Source organism: Solanum pennellii, chromosome 1, assembly GCF_001406875.1.
Source record: "Solanum pennellii chromosome 1, SPENNV200".
Taxonomy (NCBI): domain Eukaryota; kingdom Viridiplantae; phylum Streptophyta; class Magnoliopsida; order Solanales; family Solanaceae; genus Solanum; species Solanum pennellii.
In genome coordinates, this window is record NC_028637.1 from 59656581 (window position 1) to 59669101 (window position 12521).

A 12521-nucleotide genomic window follows, 5' to 3' on the forward strand; every position below is an offset into this window, starting at 1 on the left:
GATTTCTTCTCCAAATTTTATTGTAAATTCAATAAATAAGGTATGGTGATCCTATATTCTTAGTTATCCATTCATCTAAGGAGTTCAATAAAAAAATTTAAAAAGTGATTCAAAGACCAAAATTCCCAAATTTTAATCTAGACAAGGGTTCATTGTCAAACTGATTTCAAAAGCATTCTAATGATGAATACATGATTAATTATTGATGTTAACATGAATATCAATCCAATTTCATGAAGAACCCATGATCCTCCCAAATTCTCAAATTATGATATAATGTGGGTCTTTTGATCTTGATTAGATGATGATCAAGTTATGATTAGATTGTAATGAATTTATTAGTTCTATATTCCTTTATGTCAAATGATTATGAATTTTTGAGAATTGATCAATGATGATCAAAGCATGGAGAATTGGTAAGATTGCCCTATTCCTTCTATTTTGTATAGAATTGGAAGTTGAATTGGCCTTGAATTGCATTGTGTGGTATGGTCCACTCATGGTGGCAGTGTTTACAATTCTTGTCATTATATATGTGATGTGATCATGGCCTTGATGTCAATTGTATAATGAAGGTGTTATTATTACAAGTATTATGTCTAGTCTCCAATGCTAATACATGATATATGTATATTGATGATGCTTTCTATATTTGAATGACGATGTTAGGTTTAGGGTTCAATACGTTTGACCTTGTTGAAGTCTATTGATGATTGGATATTCTTGTGTAGCATGACCCCTACCTATGAACCCCTACATGAACGTGTGGTCTTCAGTATGATTAGGAGTCCAGATTCAATGATGAAGATGTCTTGTCTCTTATGTTATAATGTTGTTGTGTGTGGTCTATGGTTCCTATTACTCTATATGTTGAGTTGTCTATGGTTTAAGGGACTGGAATGTGTATTGTGACCTTTGTAACATGGCAGTCTCAATGTTAGGATTGTTGCCATTATGCAATTATATTGTTCAATGTACATGCACACCTCATGCATGACTATAAGTAGGATAGATTCAAGGTAGATAATGAAAGGACAACTCTCATATGCACCTAATATCTACTACTATGTATGTGAAGAATATGTTCATGAAGGTATGAAATGTATCTTAACTAAGATTACTTGATAGGTGTACTAGTGTAGGCAATGGTATGGGACATTGCCTAGACATTGCACATGTGTATCATGATAGGATAGTTCCTAGGGTGAATAATCTATGTACATGAATATGAATGCATGATTAAGATATGAACATGAAAGTATATGATATGATGAAGTACGCATATGTTTAGTATTTACATGTGTTTATTTTAAAGGTCTTCTCATGTAAGTACACATGAATGCATATAATGAAGCATGTATGATAATCTAGTAAAGAGGGAGTCTTTGAAATGTATTCTCATTTGTACTCTAAACTAGATATTGGTTGAATATGCTATGTCCATGTGAAAGGTTTTCTCGCATGATTTAGGTTGATGAAAGGACACTCTCATCTATAACCATTGAGCTAAGCATATGAGTATTTAAACCTCCTAAATCCATTTTTATGAAGTAAATTTAGTAAAGACTTTACAATAAAGGGAAGTTAGCTTTGCACCGAGTGAACTTGATAATGTGGGAAAGCTTGTTCGCCATAGTCCTCACGAGGTGGATAACTAACATTCCGAATAGGCATAAATAGAGTTTCCATATATACCTCTAAGTTTCCATAACTATGTTTCCCCATAGAACCTAGGCAGTGGATCCACCTAATATGCTAGTATGATATTCATCTCTTACCTTGCAGTTAAGATACCCTCATTTGTTGTGAAAAGAGGACACCAAATTCCATGTTTGGCTTACATGGTCTTATTATCGGTTAAGGCTAGGATTTTCCTAAAGTAAAATGGACAACGGAAGTATAGTAATGGACCCTAACTAGGATAACCTAAGGGATGTTGCTTAGTGTAGTTGATGGTATGGGACTTTACCTACGAATATCATAAGTAGCTCTTGAAGGGAGTTCTAGGAAGGTGTTCTATAATTATATGACTATGTATGTGTCTTATATGCATGATATTATGGTATTTACCTACTTGGATGATAGTATGCATAGTATGAGCCCTATGGTGTCCATATGATATGGTCTCACTTTATATACATAATGTTGGTCTTGTTGACTATATGATGAAGGTCTTACTTGTTATTCATGTAGTTGACTAAAGTTTTCATGTTGATGTATGAAGTAACGATGATGCTTGTGGTCTATTTTGTGAGTTTATTTAGTATGTGTGAGGTTATGGAGTTTCACATGTACATTACACTATTAGGCTTAGATTAGGATTAAGAGTAAGGTCTCATGATGTTTAATGAAATGAAGTCCATGTATGCATTTGTTGACTATCGCCTATTATGATATTATTGGTAGTGTTGACTTGTATGTTTTCTTGGAATGAATTTAATATGTGGTTCATACATTATGTTGGGTCATCTGTGAAGTATATGAATATCACCTTGGAGGCTCTAAGGTGATGCTTGAGTATGGATGGTGTAATGGGATACTATTTATACATTGCACCAAGTGTTACTAGAGGGTCACTTGGGGGTTAAAGACTTAAGGTAAAAGATAAGATAATATTATGAAGCTCTCAATGAGCTTTAAAAGAATAATGTGGTTAGGTGATGTTATGAATAGTGTTCATGCTTATGTGAAGTATATGAGCTATGTCGTGCTTATTATTCCAAGGTTTTTATGAAGTTTTAATAAAAGACATGATGCACAGTTTTCGTCGAAAATGTCCTCTTTAAATGCATGTTTTTACATGGTTGTCATATTTAGTGCATTCTTGCACTAACTCTATTTTTCTTCACCTTTTCACACAAAGTGTAAGTTATGGATGCTTAAAGGATGTACCTAAGATGAAGGGCTTGATATGTGTTTCCCAAGCTCAAGAAAAGGGATCCTTAAGTTTCAAGGATTTCCTATATCATGCTTCATTCAAAGTATATGTATTAGCTTAGATATTATGTTATGATTTCAAAGGTATGTGTCCCTATTCTACTCTGATGTTGAGTCTAAGGTGGGAAAAGAAACTTAGAATCTAAACATGTATTATGACTTTGAAATGATGATTCTAGCATACGATGTGCTATGAGAAGTTTTAAATTTTCCGCCAAATTTACCTATAACAATGCGATGAATGATGATTATGGGCTTGTATGCTCAAGTACACCATGTTACTTCTAGGGGGTGCTCCCCGCTTGTGACAAACGTGGTATTAGAGCATGAGCATATAAAGGTGGATATAGGGTCCAAAATCTCATATTGCCACGTCTAGTGAAGTATCGTTCATTGGTAGTGAGTCGCGACACATCTATGAGAGACAGGCTATAGGACATTAGAGTTTCCCTTTTTTGTTATTATCACGTCGTGCCATGGAACTTAACTCTATATGATCTATATCTTATGTTTTCTTGTTGGGTGGTCTTTTAGATATGATTGCTTGGATGAGATGGTTTCTCTATGCTTGAGGGAGAAAAAGGTGTGTTTTGATGCTTACTTGATTTATGGATTTATGAGTATGTATGAATGTGAATATTGGGTTGTTTGATGATATGCCATTTATGGTTATATATGTGGTTTATCAGTAATCATTTGTTATGTGAGAAGTTATTATATGACATGGTTATAACTTGCTAAAAGTTGTTATGGTTAAATGGGTTGCCTTTTTGGGATGATAACTTGCTATATGGTTTTGTATGATGATAGTCTAATGATATGGTTTAGGCTTCAAATGTTTTGAAGAAGTGTGGGAAATATCTAAAGATGCATGTTGCCTTTGTATTTATGTAATGGTTCAAATGTTGCCCTTTTGTGTATGATTCTTCATAGTTGCCGTGTATGGATTGGATTCTTTTATAGAGTCATGAGTCTAGAAGAGAAGGTAGTGTGATTACCTTGTAAGGTGATTGTAGACTATCCTAGTTAATGGGAGAACCCTTATGATTAGTTGATTAGTTCCCTTATGAACCTATTCTAAGAGTGGGGAAAAAAGGGAAGAAAAGAGTTTTGTTCAATGGGTTGGAATTATGTTTTTCCTTAAGGTTGACTTTTAAGAATTAATTTTAAGTATGACCAAACGAGGAAGTGTTTAGGTTGTGTATAGGTGTGGTTGAAAATGTTCCTCCAAAGGTGATGATGTGGGTTGAAATGACCTAGAAGTTACCGTGCCCTAGTGTTGAATGAAAACAAAAAGGCCTTATGGCTAAGTCTCCTTTATTAATGCCCTTAAGGTTTTCATGACCCTTGATATTCATGGTATAGTTGAGGCCTTATAAGGGTTGGGTAGTATGATCTAACTTGAATGTTATGAGTTTTCTTTAGGTGTTAGACTTAAAGAAAGGATGATGCATGAGTAGTACCTCTAGATAATTAGTTAGTAGACTCCTTGATATGAGAATAGGAATCAAAACCCTCAAGGATGTTAATCCTTCTTGTGTGAAGAGTATGTAAGTATGGTCTTGACTTGCCTTGACCTTGGTGTTTAAGGGCATGATGTGATTAGGCTTACTTCAAGTTGGGGATAATGTGCCTAGATGGTAAGATTTTGAGTACCCTTGATGTTCCCATGTTGAGTCCCCTTGATCTTCTTTAAGTTGAGAATCACTTATAGGTAATGTTAATGAAGGTTGAGCATGAGCTTGGATCCCAATTAAGGGATGATGTGCTTAGTTGCTAAGGTTTGTAAACTAAGGTTCTCTTAAGGTTGAGTTAATTTGCTCTTAAATGGTTTTACCCTAAGTGGGGGATGATGATGTGAGTAGTAAGGTTGTAAATAACCCTATCTTGTCCTTCTATTCTTACTTGATCTTTAAACCAAAGAGTTCCTAGTAGCTTTTTCATGATAGGAGTCTCGCATAAAAGTATAAATTGCATGTTCTCCATATGTTATGTATGTCTAAATTGACCCTATGTTGTGCATGTTTTGAATACTCTTAGTTTCATGCAAATGGATTTTCCTCAAATTCATGTATTCTCATGTTGCTTGTGCATCTTGATATGATAATTGTGCTTTTTTTTTATGAGATGATGTAAGAATCATGCTTGATGTCACTTTTGAGGTGTGGCGTTTTATACCACAATGATAATTTGAGTCTTTTTAAAATTAAAGATGATGAGTCTCTGAAAAATATGTGACTTTTATGACTTGGGAAGTATTAATGTAGGCTCACTCTTAAGATGTGTTGGTGTGTTTAGCCAGTGCTCTTGATGTGTGCCTATAAATTGCAAGAATTTCCCTAATTGATGCATGCTTATGGACTAGTGTCATGCTAGGACTTGAAACTACATGTAAGTGACATCCTATTGTTGTGATGTGTGTGGTGTAAATTACCATTTTGACTTCACTAGGAAGAAAGTATGAGCATGCTTTGGGAAAAAATTGAGAAGTTCTTATTAAAGTGAATTGACCCTTGTGCATTGCTTGTATGTGAACCTTGTGATAACATGTGAGTATGTTAAGGAGAAGGATATTCCTCCTTACACATAAATAAACATGCAGATTTTCAGTATAACCTTAATGATACTATGTCTTGATCATAAGGATCTTTGTTGATCTACTTGACTCAAGTCTATGTGCATTAAGTATGAGTTGCATATTTGCTTCGTGAGAGATGGTGATGAATCTGTCTTTATGTGATTTAAATGATTATACATATTGATCTCTTAATGAAATGAGATGTAAAGACCACGTTATGAATACGAGAAGGATGTTCCTCCTATAAACATAAGAAGTGCCTTTGTGCTTGATGCATTAAAGAGTGAGCGAATAAAGGTTTTTGATGCTTGTGTTGCATTGATATCAAAATGATTTGAAGTTGATGTTCATTGTAAGTTTGGTTCATTGAATACTATGTGATGATTTGTTTAATGTTTTGAGCTTCTCTATGGGTCATTGTGTCCTTGAAAGTGTTTTAAAATGTTCGATGTGTCATTCGAGGACAAATGTTCCCAAGTGAAGGATATTGTAAGGTCCCTTATAATTAATTAAGGTACATAGAACCTCACATGTGCCTAAAAAGGTTAATAATATGTTAATCAAGTGTTTTTCAGTATATATACTTGATTTGAAGAGGTTTGGACGTCAAACGTCCAAGAACTTCCAAGATGTTCGAAAGTTAGCCTTGAAACGTGTTACTGCGTTCTAGTGTGCCTTTGTATATTTTATGTATTTTTTTGTGCTCACATTGATAGTATAGGACCCTAACATGTATACAAGTGTATTTAGGTTCAAAATGTCAGGGCACGACTCCCCAAGGACCGCCCTAGGGGTCCTTGAGGAGGACCCAACCTTGGGCTAAGAAGCTGCCCAAGCAGACAACTTTTTGTTCCTTGGTGAAATAGGTCCGCGTCACCGACTAGGGTGTCCATAGGCCAAAAGTTTGGTCCGCGTTGCGGACAGTCAAGGGACTCTACTGTATCAAAATTTAATTTCAAATATCATGTGGGAATAGCGCCCCGACGTGAACTTGCTTGCCGACGAAGATCTCAAAAATGAAAGTTAAGTTTGACATGTCTAAAAGTCAAAATAAGTGTGGGGGTATTTTGGGTAGTTAAGATTCGGTTATAAACAGTTTATAGGACTTATTAAACCCATTTCCCAAGCTAAAACCCCAATACCTAATAAGAAATAAAAGTCCCAAAAGCTCTTATTCTCTTCCGAATTCTCTTTAACCTCCATTGGAGGGAAAACCCAAGCTTCAAGATAGGGGCTGGATTTTCATGCTTTATTCTCCAATTTTTCATGGGACCTCAATCAATAAGGTATGGTGATACTTCATACTTAGTTATCCATTCATCTAAGGAATTCAATCGAAGAATTTCAAAAGTGATTCAAAGACAAAAATTCTAAATTTTCAATCTAGCCATAGGTTCATTGTCAAATTGATTTCAAAAGCATTGTAATGATGAATACATAATTAATAACTTATTTTAATATGAATTTTATTCCAATTTCATGAGGAACTAGTGATTCTCCCAAATACTCAAATTATGATATGTGGTTCTTTTAATCCTAATTAGATGATGATCGAGTTATATTTAGATTGTAATGAATTTCATAGTTATATATTCCTTTATGTCAATTGATGATGAATTGTTGAGAATTGATCAATGATGATCAAAGCATGGATAATTGGTAAGATTGCCCTATTCCTTATATTTTGTATAAAATTGGAAGTTGAATTGGCCTTGAATGGCATTGTGTGGTATGGTCCACTTATGCTGACAGTGTTTACCTTCTTGCCATTCTATATGTGATGTGATCATGGATTGAAGGAAATTATATTATGAAGGTGTGGCTATGATAATCACACAATGTGAGGTATTATGACTAGTCTCAGTGCTAATCCATGATATAGGTATATTGATGATGCTTTTTATATGTGAATGAAGATGTTAGGGTTAGGGGTCTATGTGTTTGACCTTGTTGAAGTCTATTGATGACTGGATACTCTTGTGTAGCATGACCTGTACCTATGAACCCCTACATGAATGTGTGGTCTTAAGCATGATTATGAGTATAGATTCAATGATGAATGTCTCGTATCCTATGTTATAATGTTGTTGTGTATGGTCTATAGTTCCTATTACTTTATATATGAGTTGTCTATCGTGTAAGGGACTTGAATGTGTATTTTGACCTTTTGTAAGGTGGTTGTCTCAATATTAGGATTGTTGCCATTATGCAATAATGTTGTTCAATGTGCACACACACCTCATCCATAAATTTAAGTAGGATAGACTCAAGGTAACTAATGAAAGGATAGCTCTCATATGCACCTAATGTATACTATATATTGAAGAATATGTTCATGAAGATGAAGGTATGAAATGTATCTTAACTAGGATGACTTGATAGGTGTACTAGTGTAGACAATGGTATGTGACATTGCATATACATTGCACATGTGTATCTTGATAGGATAGTTCCTAGAGCGATTACTCTGTATACATGAATATGAATGCATGATTAAGCTATGAACATGAAAGTATATGATATTATGAAGTATGCATATGTGTTGTATCCAAATGTGTTTATATGAAAGGTTTTTCATGTAAGTTGTATATGTTTTGTATCTAAATGTGTTTATATGAAAGGTTTTCTCATGTAAGTACACATACACACATGAAGTCATATAATGAAGCATGTATGATAAGCTAGTAAAGAGGAAGTCTCTTGAAAGGTATTCTCAATTGTACTCTAAACTAGATTATCCTTGAATGTGCTATGTCCACGTGAAAGGTTTTCTCACATAAATTAGGTTGATAAAAGGACACTCTCATTTATAACCTATGAGCTAGGATATGAGGAGTTAATTCTCTTAAATCCATTTTCATGAAGTAAAGTTAATAAAGACGTTTCAATAAACAGAACTTAGCTTAGCACTGAGTGAACTTGACAAATGAGAGGGAGGTGCCCCTTCCTAATGAGGAAGGCTTGTTCACTAATGGTCCCATATGAGGTGTTGACTTCCCTTGGGGGGAGATTCACCTTATGTTTCACATTATATGGAAGTTGCAATGTCTATTGGAATAAAGAGGGCTTCAATATATATCTCCTAGTTCCATAACTATGTTTCCCCCATAGGACCTAGCAAGTGCATCCACCTAGATGCTAGTATGATGTTAATTTTCTTCTTTGGCAAGAAGATGATCTCATTTCGGTGTGGGGTTCCATCAAACTGGATTCCATGTTTGGCTTACATGGTCTTATTGTCGGTTAAGACTAGGATTTCCGTAAATTAAAATGGATAATGTAAGTAATGTAATGAACCCTAACTAGGATAACCTAAAAGAAGTTGCTTAGTGTAGGTGAGGGTATGGGACTTTACCTATGCATTGCACAAGTATCTCTATAAGGTAGTTCTAGGAAGGTGTTCTATATGTATATGTCTTATAAGCATGACATTATGATATAATTACATGATGATATGCATGGTATGAGTCTTATAGTGTCTATATGATGAAGTCTTACTCTAGATGCATAATATTGCTCTTGTTGACTGTGTGATGAGGACTTACTTGACATGTATGAAGTTGTCTATACTTGTATTGATGATATATGGAGTATATGATGCTTGTAGTCTCTTTATAGGTTTACATAGTATGTGTGAGGTTATGGGGCTTCACATGTACATTGCACTAGTAAGCTTAAATTGGGATTATGAGTGGAGTTCTATGATGTTTTATATGAAATGAAGTTAAAGGATGTTGATGTTGACTATTATCTTGCTATGATGATATTGGAAGTCTTTAATTGTATGTGGTCTTGTAATGAGTTCCACTATGTGGTTCATAAAGTATGTTGGGTCAAATGTGAAGTATGTGTCTTAGATATGTTATGCTTCTATGAAAATATGTGTTCGGTTAATGAAGGTTGTATGTATGTTTACCTTGTGTCTTCAAGGTGATGCTTGAGTGTGGATAGTTGAATGGAACTTTATTCATACATTGCACCAAGTTTCACTAGAGGGTTACTTGGGAACTTAAGGAGTTAAGGTAAAAGAAGGATATTGTGAATGAAATGCTAACTGTGGCTTAAATGCAATATATGGCTATGTGATGTTATAACCATTGTAAATGTCCATATGAAGTGTGTGAGTTGAATGATGATTGTTGTATCATGTTTTATGAAGTTTTGACTAAAAGGCATGATGCATGGTTTTCTAACCAGATGTCCTCTTTAAATGCATGTTTTTGCATGTTTGTCATACTTAGTACATTCTTGTACTAATACCATAATTCTTCACCTTTTTACACAAATTTAGGTTACGTATGCTTAAAGGATGTCTCTAAGGTGAAGGTCTTGATATGTGTTTCCCAAGCTCAAGAAAAGGAGTACCTAAGATTCAAGGATTGCCTATGTGAAAGTTCTTATTTGAAGTTATGTAATTGTTTAGTTATGATTCTATGTTGATAAGGGTCGTATCCCTATTATACTCTAATAATGTTGAGTCTAAGGTGGCAAAGAGACTTATATTCTAACTATGTAATATGATATTTCATATATAATGGAAGTGATGTTCTAGCATATGGTGTGCTATGAAAAGTTTTAAATTGTCCATTAAATTTACCTATGACAATGCAATGAATGATGACTATGGGCTTGTATAAGACCTCTTAGAGGTCAAGTACGTCATGTTACTTCTATGGTGCTCCACGGTCGTGACACCGACATTATATGTGAAGAAGAAGGATGGGTCCTTAATAATGTATATTGATTATTGTCAATTGAACAAGGTCACTATAAAGAATAAGAATCCACTCCCTAGGATTCATATTTTTTTAACCAACTCCAAGGAGAGAGTTACTTCTCAAACATTGACTAGAGGTTGGGTTATCACCAACTTAGAGTGAAAAGTATTGATAAAATGACATTTCAAACAAGATATGGTCATTTTGATTTCTTAGTGATGTCCTTTGGTCCTACAAATGCTTCAGCTGCTTTCATGGACCTTATAATAAGACTTTTTAAAAGTTACTTGATTTTCTTGTGATTTACTTCACTGATGACATCTTGATATACTCTAAGAGTCATAATGATCATATGAACAATTTGAGGATGGTTTTGCAAGTACTCAGGATAACCAACTTTTTGCTAAATATAGTATATGTGAATTTTGGTTGATATCGGTTGTTTTTCTTGGTCACATTGTCTCTACTAAAGGGGTAGAGGTCGATCTGAGAAAGACAGATGTGGTAAAAATATTCCTAGACCTTGTCCCTACCGACATCCGAAGCTTTTTGAGTTTGGCCGGGTACAATAGGAGGCTTGTTGAGGGATTTTCATTAGGGGTGGGCATAAACACCGGAAAACCGAAACACCTTAGAATTTCGGTTTCGGTATTTCAGTTTTCGGTTCGGTGTTTGGTTTATTTTTTTGTATTTTTTGGTATTTCTGTTTGATTTTCAGTACGTGTTATTTTGGTTTTCAGTGTTACGGTTTAAACCAAAATATTATACTATAATTTATACTATATTAAATAACAATTATTAATATTAAATAATTTTTTTAAAAAAAGAAACCTTATGGCCCTATTCCTCTCTCTTTCATCTTTCTACTGATTTTCTTTTTCTCTTGGTCTTTCATCTTCTTCTTGGCTCTTTCCTCTTCCCCTTCTTCCTCTTCCTCTTCTCCTCTTCCGAGTTCCGCCAGCCAGAAGCAGCAGCAGCCGCGCCGTCCGCCATCAAGCAGCCAGCAGCCGCGCCGTCTCAGGCCAATTAAAAAACTGAAATAAAAAACCGAATCGAATTAATAAAAACCAAACTGAATTAACAAAAACCGAACCGAACCAAAATATTTCGGTTCGGTATTTGGTACACAATTTACAAAAACCAAAAACTGAAAAAACCAAAAAAAACCGAAACCGAATCGAAATACCGAATGCCCACCCCTAATTTTCATCTATCACATCTCCATTAGTGACCTTGACTCAAAAAAAGTCCAAGTTCGAATAGTCAGAATCATGTGAAAAGCGATTCTAATTATTGAAAGATAAACTCACCTCTGCTCAACTATTGACCTTGCCGGAGGGTACCGAAGGGTTGTGGATTATTGTGATGCTTCCCGAGTGGGTTTGGGTTGTGTCATCATGCAACATGGTAAGGTGATATCATATACCTCTAGGCAACTCAAGGTTCATGAGAAGAACTACCCAACTCATGACCTTGAAGTAGCGTCCATAGTGTTTGCTTTAAAATTTTGGAGACACTATCTCTATGGGGGTACATGTAGATGTATTCACAGATCACAAGAGTCTCCAATATATGTTCACTAAAAAAGACTTGAATCTACGGCAAAGAGGGTGGTTAGAGATTATAAAATATTATGATATGAGTGTCCTTTACCACTCCAACAAAGCCAATGTGGTTGCTGATGCTTTAAGTCGAGTTTCTATAGATAGTGTGACTCATGCAACAGATGATAAGAAAGAGCTAGTAAAGAGGTACATAGGTTGGCTCGGTTGGGTGTTCGACTAGAAGAATCTCCAAAGGGTGATTTCATGGTTCATCATAACTCTGAGTCGTAATTAGTGGTTGAGGTGAAATTTGCAACATCTTGATCCTCTATTAATGGATTTGAAGGAATCGGTTCTTCATAAATCTATAAAAACATTCTCTCAATGAGAAGATGAGGTTCTCAGGCACCAAGGAAGGTTATATGTACTAGATGACTAGATGTGGATAGCTTGATGGAAACAATCTTCGAGGAGGCCAATGGGGCCCGATATTCCATCCATCCGGGGGCCACCAAAATGTATCGTGACTTGAGCGATAGCTATTGCTAGAACAGAATGAAAGGGACATAGTGAACTTTGTGGCTAGATGCTCAAATTTCCAAAAAGCCAAGGCGAAGCATCAATGAACTGGAGGTCTAAATCAAGATTTTGATATCCCCACTTGGAAGTGTAAATATGTCAACATGGACTTCGTGGTAGGTTTGCCTCGTACCCATAGGCAACATGATTCCATTTGGGTCATTG